Below are 14,150 nucleotides of genomic sequence, written 5' to 3' on the forward strand. Positions count from 1 at the left end.
TCCTTTAACATTAGCCCTTGCAGATAAGATTGTGTGCAGATAGACGGGTGAATGAATGCAACAAACCACACTGCCTACAATAGACACTGTTTAGGGGGTCAGTTGCTCGCATATCAGAACCTTTTCCATTCAGGCTTATATGATGTTAAGGTGATAAGCACAACTGAGTTGACCGTCGAGAAAACACACCTTGGTTCATGAATGGACGGACAAGCGGGCCCAAATAAGGACCTGTCGGTATGCGTGACATGATTGGCTTAGTGTAAACTACAGTTCCGGACACACCCGTGAGGAAATGTAAGATGAAACGTATTGAGAAGAAGGCCAAAGCTGATCTGTGGGACAATGGTACTAGAAACTTCTGGCACTAGTATAATACTGTGTAATAAACTGTAGCATAGAGAGCAAAACCAGAGCAACGACGACAGCGTGACAGAGCAAATGGTCACACGTAACCGGTGAAACAGGGCTGCCGCAAAGGAAGCAAAAAACCAGAACAATAACGACAGCGTAATAGTGGGCAAACAGTCACACATGACCGGTGAAATACATCCTCTTGTCAGTTTACCTCAGTTAGGGATTTATTCTGACTGTTCATGTAAACGCTTAAATAGTAACACAATAGACGACCCCTACCACTATACCTAAAGCAGAATCAGGTAAAACGGTTAATTGTTAGGTGCAATTTATTGGACGTCACAGGTATAGAATTAGTGAAAAAGAGAAAAAAGTGAGACCGATATATATATGTGAGACTAATAACAGAAATTCAGAAAGCATCTCGCGCTCTTCATTTTTGAACACACTGTACATATAGTTTTGATAGGGCTTGTTAAGAGATCTGTCTGTAGTATTATGGGCGCCATGTTTTATACCTTCATCTGACAGAGCCGTGTAAGCACGCCGAATCCTATCTTATGAAGTCTTTTCTCAGTAAACAGGTCTTTGTTATCTGAAATCGTAATTAGTCGAAATGTTACTTTTGCTAGAATTTATCTTTTGTTAGAAACCATCAAGACTTGCTAGGAGATAATCGTTCTCTCTATCCAACAAGAATTGACCGTCTTGTTTTTGTTTTTTTTCAGAGGCTCACACCCCTGACTTATACCTATCTCACAAATGCCAATCATAATTCATCTCCTCATTCAAGTCTGAAGTGCCTCAAGTCCATAAACTTTCAAATTACGGGTGGACAACTGGCAGATAAATAGGTGTCGCTTGGTCGAGTGGACAGCGAGGCGCCCGGGGCTGTTTGTCACATCTCGTGTGCAGTTCTTTTCAAACTCGGACTACGTGGACGCGAGTCTTCAATGATATTTTGATCACCGCAGTCTTTTGACCGAACCCTTTGGAAGGGGCGGCGGAGTACTAGGCGGACGGCTCGCATATCAAACTCCAACCAGGTATATAGATGGGAAGACAGGTGAATTTAAAATGAGATCAAAAGAAAGGTAGTCGAATGGAAGACACAAGTGCGTTTATCTTTGCTGACAGCTCGATTCTCTGCGGATCTCGCGCGCGTGTTCTGGAGCGTGACGCGCCATTGTGACGTCATATAATTGGTCAGTGACCGGAAGTGGCTTCTTGTCCGCACTAAACTGGTCAGTTATTGGACAATTCTGTCTCCGGGCTGTTATAATAAAGTCATTAACGATGAGAGCTGAGACCACAATTGTCCAGCGGCATAAATGGAATACTTTTGCATTCCAAACGACCTACCCGGACTACTGACTAGATGTTAATTGGATAAAATTTCAAATTAGTCTGCGACTGTATCCGCGAACATCTGACTTTTACTAAGATAGAGATAAATTATCATCCACGTTTACGTCAAAAGCCAGCCCTCTTGCTGAAATACTCACACATTAATAAATATTTTAAACTGGCAGGTAAGACCAGTTGGAACACAAACTCAACAGCCCTAGGGGGGATAACTAAAGTACATGTAAACGATACACTTTTGTAACAGCTTATACTCTCCACGTTGGTGACAATAAGTGGATTGGCCTTATTGTTTTTAGCCGTTTTCTCACTTTTATGTTCAGATCAATGTGAGTGTATATACTGGCCTGTGAATATAATAGGGGGAAAAACTCGACCTCTTGTGAATAGAAGTTAGTTAATGTGCTTGTTGGTGTCATTCACGAGTAATATTGGGACAAAGAAAACTCGACCTCTTGTGAAAAGAAGTTAGTTGATGTGCTTGTTGGTGTCATTCACGAGTAATACTGGGGCAAAGAAAACTCGACCTCTTGTGAAAAGAAGTTAGTTGATGTGCTTGTTGGTGTCATTCGCGAGTAATACTGGGGCAAAGAAAACTTGACCTCTTGTGAAAAGAAGTTAATTAATGTGCTTGTTGGTGTTATCAGACTCAGTATTGAGCAGACCACAGTCAGACGACCGAGAGTTAATATTCCATTTTGTAGGCGGTCGGGTGGAGGCGGGGGTTGGGCGGAGGGGGGGGGGGATTTTTGTTGAGGATGTAGAATTTTAATTTATTTTGTCACCGTTAATCCAGTCATCAGAAGAAACAAGTTAAATCACAGCCAAGTCAAATTTTATTTTCCTGCAATTTTGATTTATAACAATCTTATTGTTCACTATAAGGGAATAGGCCAGGTAATGGGCGGCCTGGTGTTACTATGACCACTGTACTGGGTGTCAGCTATGGTGTCTTCTGTCTTCGGCGTGGTACTTTAGTTAAACAGCATCATAAGCATGTCAGCGCTGGCACTGGCCTGCTAAGACGGAAATAATGTTAATTCAAAGGTTAAGTTAAGCAAACACTGGTTGAGTATATATTATTATGTGAGTATTATGTGTGTGTGTGTGTCTCCAGTACTTATGCTCAATCTTGTACGCAAAATTAGGAAACAATAAAAAGTGAATATATATTAAAGTTTTCATGCGAAACCATTTAAGAGCAAAAACGATCCGTCATCTCTGCTTAGATTGTTGGCTCGTGTTATTTAGTAGTGACAATTTTACCTCCATTTTAGGAGAGGTGTTTCACTCCAAGGTGGTACATCAGCAGATGTCCGACAGAGATGGGAAAAGAAATTAGTTTCTCAATCACCGGCCGGACGTAAGAAACTGCGCAGTCAAATTCCTCCTGTAAATGTTATTCACTTGTAGATATAAAGCCATTGACACAAGAGAAGTGTATAAGACCGCTCTTGACTGGTGAAATTGGCGAACCACCTGCTATATTGACAATGCGCGCTGTTTACACGGTATATACTTACATACTTACAATTTACTTATATAAACAGTGTCTGGGGGCAGATCCTGGCTTGTGTTCAGGACAGCGACACTGAACACGATACAAATGCCTCCCAGAGCACTTATAATACAGTCTAAACATGACCCGCATTGTAGGCCAAGTACGAGGCTAATACCATTCAATATTGACCGGTGTTGCTCTGCCAAATGTTTACACTATAAAAAAAAAAAGAAATTGACGTCCATATTTGTTCGCAAAATATGTTTTTTCTGTGAGCGGTATTTCAGTAGGACCTCGCAGGGAAGTCGTCGTATTGATACAAGTAAGCTGACAACTTGTACGAATTTATCTACTACAGTATTAAAGGAGCTTGCTTTATGCATATATAGCATGGGCACCTGTGGTCTGCAGCTGTTAGAATCCGTCACTTTGAGGAGTTTGACAGCCACTATTCTGGACGTGCAATGTACGTGCACATCACCAGATCAAGCTAATTAAAACAGCTTGCGTAATAGCTTTGATTTTTTAAGAGGAAGACGCAGCGGATGAAAAGCAAGGCAGGGCCTGCAATGAACCGTTCAGGCCCATACAAGAGATTTCTTTTTTTTTGTCTGTGATGAATTCGAGTAGCATATCTTAGTATAATTCTATTGTGGGCATATCATATCTTTCAAGTCTTCTCCTTGAGTTGCTATACAATGTCTGCTTATATACATAGTATCAGAAGAGATTAGCTCACTGGTCTGGCATCGCATGTCCTCGAGCCACACAATCTTTATGGCACGTGAAGAAAGACAGAATGGATAACATGTGGTATTAGCATGCTAACCCATGTTAGTAACAGGAGGTTAGCAGGATGGCTGGTTGAAGAAGTGACAAGTTAATAGGACGGGTATTTACTTGATTGGTGTTTTACGCGTACCCAAGAATATTTCACTTATACGACAGCGGCCAGCATTATGGCGAGAGGAAACCGAACAGAGCCCAAGAGAAACCGACAACCATCAGGAGGTTGCAAGATGGGTAGCTGAAAGGATAGTCTGGTACATGCAGCATGCATTGATGGGTTAAAGATCAATGGGCGGGTGAAAGAAGGCGTGGCAGGATGATTGGGTGGATAAATAGATGGGTACACTCTGTTGGCCTTATGGCTACAGAGTCCGCCCTGAAGTCGTGAGACATGAGATTAAACCCGGGTCGACTCATACTGTAGTCGTTTTATTTACGTGTGTATTTGATTGGTGTTTTACGCCGTACTCAAGAATACTTCACTTAAACGACGGCGACCAGTATTACGGAGGGGGAAACCTGGCAGAACCCAAGGGAAATCCACTACCATCCGCAGGCTGCTGAGAGACCTTCCCACGTGCGGACGGAGAGGAAGCCAGCATGAGTTGGACTTGAACTCACAGCGACCTCATTACTGAGGGGCTGCTGGGTCATCGCTCCGTGCTCACGGCCTATATAAGGACATAACTGTACGGCGTGAGTCACTTCGTTGTCAATTGTTTGAAATAACACATATCCCTCTGTTTTCTCCACCAAACTTGCAATTTAATCCTAATTGTGTAATTTTTCTAGCTTAATTAACCTAAAGTTGTCACAGTAGTGAAAGCTGACTGAACAGCGCATAAATAGCAAAATCTTGAGTCATAAATAGTGCCTATAATTCCAGGGTCGAGTGTTCAAATCTAATCGAGCCCTTGATATAAAGTTGATTTCTGGATTGCAGATGGAAAGTTAGATGTTACTGTAGTTTGTTTGTTTGTTTCTTCTTATCAAATATAACAAAAGTTATAGTATAATATAACTAATATAACAAAATATAACAAAAAAGTAATATAACAAAAATATAGTATATGTATCTGAGGCAAAAGTACCAGAAGTATGCAACTCACAAGTACGCTTCGTTATTCTTTATGAAGCAAATTTACCAGAAGTATGCAACCCACAAGTACGCTTCGTTATTCTTTATGAAGCAAATTTACCAGAAGTATGCAACCCACAAGTACGCTTCATTATTCTTTATGAAGCAAAAGTACCAGAAGTATGCAACCCACAAGTACGCTTCATTATTCTTTATGAAGCCAAAAGTACCAGAAGTATGCAACTCACAAGTACGCTTCGTTATTCTTTATGAAGCAAATTTACCAGAAGTATGCAACTCACAAGTACGCTTCATTATTCTTTATGAAGCAAATTTACCAGAAGTATGCAACTCACAAGTACGCTTCCTTATTCTTTATGAAGCAAACGTACCAGAAGTATGCAACTCACAAGTACGCTTCATTATTCTTTATGAAGCAAATGTACCAGAAGTATGCAACTCATATGTACGCTTCATTATTCTTTATGAAGCAAATGTACCAGAAGTATGCCACTCACATGTACGCTTCGTTATTCTTTATGAAGCAAATTTACCACAAGTATGCAACTCACAAGTACGCTTCGTTATTCTTTATGAAGCAAATGTGCTAGAAGTATGCAACTCACATGTACGCTTCGTTATTCTTTATGAAGCAAATGTACCAGAAGTATGCAACTCACAAGTACGCTTCATTATTCTTTATGAAGCAAATTTACCAGAAGTATGCAACTCACAAGTACGCTTCGTTATTCTTTATGAAGCAAATGTACCAGAAGTATGCAACTCATATGTACGCTTCGTTATTCTTTATGAAGCAAATTTACCAGAAGTATGCAACTCACAAGTACGCTTCATTATTCTTTATGAAGCAAATTTACCAGAAGTATGCAACTCACAAGTACGCTTCGTTATTCTTTATGAAGCAAATGTACCAGAAGTATGCAACTCATATGTACGCTTGGTTATTCTTTATGAAGCAAATGTACCAGAAGTATGCAACTCACATGTACGCTTCATTATTCTTTATGAAGAAGACACAGAACTACTAGTAGTGATCTTCGAACAATGCTTATACTGTCATACATCGGTTAGTTTTGTATCCTCTTTGTGAAAATTTATTTATTTATTTGATCGGTGTTTTACGTCGTAGTCAAGAATATTTCACTTATACGACGGCGACCAGCTTTATTATCACCGGAGAAGAAGCCAGCTTGACCTGGACTTGATATCAATGCGAGCGCATTTGTGAGAGGCTCGTACAGGTCATCGCGATAATAACATCCGCCACAGACGATCCTGTGTGAAAGCTGTGGTTTTAAGTCAGGAAGTTTCTTAGTTATCTGGCAATGGTCGATTGTTTACTCCAGGATGTACACTCCCGGCGTAAATATAAATCTAGTTTTTCCAATCATTTTATTCGTGCTTGAGGTGAAACTTCTCTGTCTTGAACTGGAATTGAACCCACGTCTTGTGTGACCTAGCCATCGGACGAACACTTAGTCTCATTAGTTTAGGGCGAGTTATATACGGCAAATCTAGAGAGACCGTTAAAATAGACCAAGCCTATATTCATGTACCCCCACTACACATTATTAAACGCATGTTGACGCGACATATCAATCATAAGAGGAAGTGAACACGTAAAGTAAACCTCTGCTCCCCCCCCCCCATACCCCTTACATATGTGCCTTACTAATTGTGTTTGTAATTATGTTTTTCGCAAAATTATCAAGTAATTTCATAAAAAAACAACTGCATACAGAATACGTCATTGCGTGCGATCCCATTTATTCCCCTCCAGGTATGTAGAATAAAATAAAAGATACACTGACCGGAATGTACGTTTCTTTTTCGCCCATTTTATCTGTTTCACATAAATCTTACCCGGGGTGTACACCTGTGTGTGTGTGTTGTATTTTTTTTTACTTGTAAGTTGATGTTCATTGCTCGACACCTCATCATTTTTCCGTGTGACTTCTTGTTACAATAAACACTATGTCCCAACACGTCGTAGATCATCCATGTCGACTATTTATGGGTGCAGAAGCCCGAGAAAACCCGCTCCATCTTGTCTGAGTCGACAAGCCTTATCCATCACCCCAATCTGTTGTCAGAGACGTGCGCGCAGGCTTTACGTCTAATGCACTGACACCCTCAACAGCCTGAACACTGTAAGGGAGGGTGGGTGGTGGGGGATAGAGTGGGTAACTCAGGCTATCATTCACAAATGAACGTTCAGTCACCCTCAAAAAGTCCCCATATTCAGGGACACGATGTGTCATATAAACAGGTTGGTCAGAGAAGGCGCGAGTTCGAACCCGGGTCGGGGGGAATTTGTCCATGGCTCCCTTTCTTAGTGGAATATGTCCCTTTCTTAGATTTTCAGCACCAGCCGTTCTACAACCTCTAACACCATGACGTAAGAAAAATTAGGTACAAAAATGGAGAAAACAAACAAACAACGTTATATTCATAATTCCGACGTGCATTTTCCATATAATATCAACGGTGGCCTATATTCTTATAGAAAATTAAAACATAAACAAGTCAGAAAGTTTATCATCGACAGGACGGTGGTTTACTCTGGGTATTGCATGACCTGCAATACATAAATATATATAAATAAATAAATAAATAAATATAACATTAGTCATATTCTCATACATATACAATGACGCTTTCACTTGTGCCGATTTCACTTGCTTGAAATGTTCAAGGTTATAGTTGTTAAGTCGGTACTACTTCTGACAGCAATGTGAGGAACAACAACAGAAAATCGTGTAACAAACGGATCTTTGGGTTAACTTGCCATATAATCCCACTACTGACGTGTTTAAATTAAAGTCGAGACTTTCACTTTTTTGATTTTCACTAAAACTGGGGAAGGTAAACATGTCAAGTTTCATTTAACAATTCGTAAATCATCTCATGGATTTTCAGGGGAGTCGGCTGATTAAAAGTCTGGCTCGCTGTGACCAATGAGGCCGCGTGTTCGTATACAGCTTTCGGCTTTGAGGTGAACGGGTAAATTTGTCAGGTATATTGCCAATGCCAATGGGCAACTCCGGGAACTCCGGTTTCTTCCAATCATTAACCTGACAGCCGTTATAACAGTAAAAAAGCATCTCAATCATTCTTGTTACCTCTTACTTGGATAAGTGATGTGTTCTCACTGTTCGAAGGGGTTTTGTAGTTGTCCCGTCACGTTCAGTGTTATCATATTTATAGTATTGCTATATAGGCTCAGATATTATGCTAATGTTTTATAATCGCACTAAAACGGTGACGAATAATTTGCTATTCCCTCTGAACTCTGGGTGGTCTGGTTATAATCTCACGGTGCGATTTGTCGTAGGCAATGGACAAATTCTGCGAAAATAAATGGAAATAGGAAAAGAATTAGAATATTATCAAGTGCAAAAAAAAATGCATTAGGTTCAAATTTCAGTCGTCGTCTATTATTATTTCAAGCAGGTAAACTTTGGATACAAAACTCAGTTGCAAATACATATTTTTCTTGCTTTTACTGCCTTCAGGACGAAAGCCCTCAGCTTCACCCGATCCACCCTTTACAGTTCAGTAGATCTGTAACACTTGGCATCTCGGAGTGATGGATTTACCATAAATACGGACTATTTTTAGTGGCGTAGCCACGTAGTTTCACGGCTTATTCTTTTTCTTCTTCTAAACCCAGTCAAGAGTTGATCCGGAATAAAACCGCTCTCAGCCGATATGTTGTGTGTTCCAGGTGCAAGAGACTTTTGGTACACTAACTTGAACTTTACTTCTATTCATTAGGTAACCGGAAAGGCTTTAACTATTGTCTCACTTAATTTGTCAATTTAACTGTTGTATAATTCAATTAATGCACATGTATTACTTTAGCTGTTCTATTACGTATTTAATTGTTTTTATCTTATTATTATTACTGAATGCATTACTTTAACTATTGTATTACCTAGTTGATTACTTTAGTTTTTCATCACTAGATTAAGCATTTTAAGAATTGCTTAATTTATTACTTTAACTTTTACAGAACTTATAACCTAAAATATTGTATTACTTAACGATACCGTAATAATAATAATTACCACACATTTAATTGATATTCCTCTCCAGCGTAAGTGGGAATGTCTTCAAGCAACCTGCGGATGGTTGTGGGTTTCCCCCGGGCTCTGTCCGGTTTCCTCCCACCGACTTTGTATAAGTGAAATATTCTTGAGTACGGCGTAAAACACCAGTGAGATAAATAAATAAATTTTATTGATAAACATAACTTATATATTTTTAGAAAAATATAAAAAAGTCGGTTTAACTTTTCGGGGTTTCAGGGCAATAACCTCAACCTATTGGTAAATTAAAAAATTCAATCCCTCAGATATGGTTCAATACCAGCTGCCAACAGGAAATCTTTTGGGATCTCACCACCTCCACTCTGTTTGGGGCCTTGGTGGCTATAAGCGGATGAAAGCATTCTTGACGCCATAGGGTGTATACGGTGAACTCGGTATACGTGTGAAATATCTGTGCGTCACACGTGTAAAAGTTAAATGACCGAGATTTATACTCACTGCACTCCGGTTTCCTCCACCGTGGACACAGACCGAAGTGTCACATTCTTGAGGGCGCCGTTTAACACCAATCAATCGCTTAATCAGTCAGTCAGTCAATGCTTTCGCGTACTCCTCATGCACGAGGTAAATCGACGTGCCTGGAAACTGTTTTAGCTCTGTTTTCCACATGATGTCTAAACACAGCGGTGTTGAGTTAGAATACAAATGACTGCTGCCGTCCTTCCGTAACCCATGGCACAGTCAGGCCACATGTATCAGAGAAAGATGTACACGTTATGAGTGCGCTGAAATGCAATGAGTTTGAGGACTTAAAATCATAATTACATATATATAACACCAGAATAAAGAAAACTGTTTAACTAAGACTGTCATTTTTTAAACAAGCCCGATTCTGCAAGACTGCAGATTTAGTGCAATGTCAACCGTCCTGGAAATTGAATTGTTATCGTTTGGCTGTATAAAGTTTGTTACTTTTGTAACTATTGACAAACAACGGTTGTTTACGCCAGGTACTTCGGGTCCCCCCTTCCATAAAACTGGCCATGATCATATCTGAGAAAAATTCTTGAGTATTGCGTTAAACAACAATAAAATAATTACAATAATAATAATTCGAATAAAGCCCAGTGTCGTTCTTTTGAATAACGCTGCAGGTTATTTGGAACAATGCAACAGGCCCGGGATCACGAAAAAATCTTAGACTTACGTCAAATTTTCAAATCATATTAGAAATGTTGTTTCTTATATTACAAGTATGCCTGGAAACGTAAATTCCGAGTATGTTATTGTACAACAAATTTCAGCTAAAACATCGGAAAGGAACATACCAAATTTATTGACCGAAGTCTTCACTTAACTCTAAGATCGCTTTGTAGTAAGTGTGTTATTCGCTAACAATGAAGTAACGGGTTCGTGGACAACTCTGCTTGTCTTGGAAAAGAGGATGTTTACTGCAGTTCCTCCCAGGTCACATAGGTTAAGCAGGTCATACAAAACATTCATCCTTTCGACTTAAAGCAAGAGGTCCAAACATATCTTCATTCTTTTCGAACAAAACAAGTGGTTCAAGCAAACATTTTCACCCTTTCGGAAAAAATGGAAGAGTAAATGTTTCATTCCTTTGGAACTTAAATTGGAAAAAGTACAGAAAGTTAAAAAAAAAATAGCATTCTTTTAAAAAAAGATAAACGTCCGAGTATTATTTTCAAATGAAGCGAGAGATCTAACTAAAACGTCCACACCTCTTTGAAGTAAAACGATACCAAGTGAAATGCAGTTCCTTTGAGTAAAGCATAAGACCGTAATAAAACCTATCGTTTTTGTGGAATAATGTGATATATCCCGTAAGCATTTTCCGTATAATGACTCATAAAGCATAACTAAACATGTTCCCTGTGGTCAACGTTCATTGCACTTTGACCATTATGAACAGTCCATGAAGAAACTTTCCAACATACAGTATGTTGCCAATGCAACGTTGACCTCCAAGGATGCATTCATTTGTCTTTACGTCTAGTGAATAGAGTATGGGGTATATAGCACAGACGGATTTCTCACAATTACATAAATCTCAGTATATGACATATCTTTCTGTGTGTATTATATAACTTTAACTTGTATAATACGTATGTTTTTTTGAAATATATTTTTAAAACTTTGATTCTGGCGTATAACTGTGCTGTAGAGAAAAGAACGGGGATATTAGCCAGAGAAAAAGCATGGTCTCGGTATTTGACCCAGTACACGAATGACGCTGCACACATACATTTTTCACAAGGATATATACTTAGGCAGTCTGGAAAAAATGACACAAGACATTTGTTTTTTTTCCCGCATTTCATAATCATATTTTGTTTTTATACATATACATTTCTATGCTCATGGGAAATATTCGTCAAAAGCTGACATGCCAATTAAGGGGCACTTCAGCTTGCATTAAAAATTAAATCTAACCTACTAAGGACGTTTAACACAAAATATAGAGAAGTTGGAAAAGCCGTCATACCTTCTGCCTTATCGCTGTTTTTTTTTTTTTTTTTTTTGTTCTTTCATAGTTTCCGAAATGTTTCACTGGAAACTCTAAGAAATATAGGTATCTAGGTGTTGACACATGCATTCAGGTATCATAAAGGACGTTTCAGATCAATAATAGCAAGAGCAATTTCCAAAACAAAGTTCAACTCAAATCAGTAAAAACAGTAAGAAAGTATATAAAGTAAGAAATTATGGCGTGATCATGGAAAGTGAAACCATCATCAGTTCCAGTGAAACCATCATCAGTTCCAGTGAAACAATCTTCAGTTTCAGTGAAACAATCTTCAGTTCCAGTGAAACAATCTTCAGTTCCAGTGAAACCATCATCAGTTCCAGTGAAACAATCTTCAGTTCCAGTGAAACAATCTTCAGTTCCAGTGAAACAATCATCAGTTCCTAATAATGAAAGTGAAACAATCATCAGTTCCTAATAAGGTACTAGGCGGTTTTATGTAATAACTTTGCCTAGTATCCTCCCAACACAATGCTGGCGGCTGTCGTATAATTGAAATATTCTTGAGTATGGCGTAGGACACCAATCAAGTAAAGAAATAAATATATTTCTCTTCAACACCAAGACGATGTATGCCCATAATAAACCTATCCAAAGTTTTATTCCCTGTTGCTTTATTATATGGTAACCTCGCTTGGTTTGGTGATGTTTGACTAGAAAGCCAGTTGTGAGGCATATGCAGCCTTATACAAAATCGATGTCTCATTTTGCTTAGGTGTCAAATACGAAACGTCTACAGAACTAACAATTAATTAATAACACGTTCTAAGGCGTTTTCTCATGGCATGAAAAAAAATAAATTTCAAGTGCGCCCACATGAAAAGTTTCATATACCGGTAACTTTCAAAGAGAAAATGAAACAGAACCGCTGAGAGTGGGTGGTAACAGGTTGGTGACATTGCTCTGTAATTTAAATGCTTGCTGAAGCATTATGACCTTCACCCTTTTCACCCCTTATCCACCTCCTCAAACATAAGTGTCACAGCCCACACGCATGGGAGACCTTTCTGGCATAGCGCCACAGGGGCACTTTCTTTGAAGAGTCAAACCATACATTAGTGCATCAGCCGCCAACCAAATAGGGCCTGGTCAATTCCTAAAACAGTTTCCAACACAATCCACCAAAGGACTCAGAAAGTATATAATGTGCAAAATTAAGACGGATCCATGCAATGAGAAGCAATCTGCAGTTCTTAGCGATCTTGCAATGACGAAAGAGACGTTCTAAGCTAATCAGTGGAATCAGCAACCAAATTACAGACCATTTCCTCCTGACCGTTTCGGTGGGCTAGTGGCTAGATCGTCCGGGTCTGGTCATACCAAAGACTTCAAAAACGGTACTAGTTGCTGTCTCGTTTGGCGCTCAGCATTGAAAGGTTGCAGCAAGGAAACATGACTCGTCGACCCATTGTCAGTGTAACGTGACCGGATGTCATGTCTGGTGTCTCCGGTATGATACTTCAGTTGCGGCCTGAACTCACCCTGCTACAAGAAGACACTATATATGTACACACACTTTCTGACTGCTCGTCGTCATATGACTGAATAATTGTTAAGTACGACGTAAAACCGCAAGCACACATGCATACACACATAATAAAAAAAACATACAATCCCTCGAGACAAATGACGAGAGAGTTCGAATCCAATCAGCCTTGAGCATAATTCATAAGAGAATATGTAATGGGGAACTTTTCTTTGCTAAAGTAGTTTGGCCTTTCAGTTAATGTCATGCGAAATCTCGCTTTTCAATTAATGTGAATTTTCTACTAAATGATAGGAAGCGATTTAAATTCGCCTTGAGATGAAGATTTGTGGACAATTGGTAAGTTGAACGTGTATATGTTAAACTCGTGTATTACACAAGAATAACGGTCACTCCAGATTGGACCCGAGTCCCCATAAAAATGAAACCTGTTGAACAAATAAATAAGTGAAATTTGCATTTGTTCTGCATGCAGGAATCCTGTATAGAGTAATTGGAAGTTGAATTCCAGGAAGAAAAGAGGCACACTTCACATTTTGTATTTTACAATATCTGCTATGCATGATGTCTATTTCAAACCATGGGTCAAAAAAGTTTCTCTCTGATGCCACCCGCTGAAATTTGGATTAGGGAATGGTTCAAAAGTTCACAGGGCTATTAAAATGGCAAGATATTCATATGTTTTTCTTTTCTGAGGCGTGTTAAATAATAAATTGTTCATTTGCCATTAGTTTTGTGAGTATAAGATTACATTAATGAGTTCACCAGACAGTGTTGTCTTTTTTGACTGTTTATGAAATGAGGGGAAAACCAAAATGACAGTACGCTATCCACATCACAACTCATACTTCTAACATTTTAATAGTGCTCCACTGTTTTCAGAAACCTAAAGAACTGAACGTTTTGGGTTCTCAAATATTGGTGTTTGTCAGCTTGTCAGTCAGAACAATAGT

This window comes from Liolophura sinensis, chromosome 4 (assembly GCF_032854445.1).
Source record: "Liolophura sinensis isolate JHLJ2023 chromosome 4, CUHK_Ljap_v2, whole genome shotgun sequence".
NCBI lineage: Eukaryota > Metazoa > Mollusca > Polyplacophora > Chitonida > Chitonidae > Liolophura > Liolophura sinensis.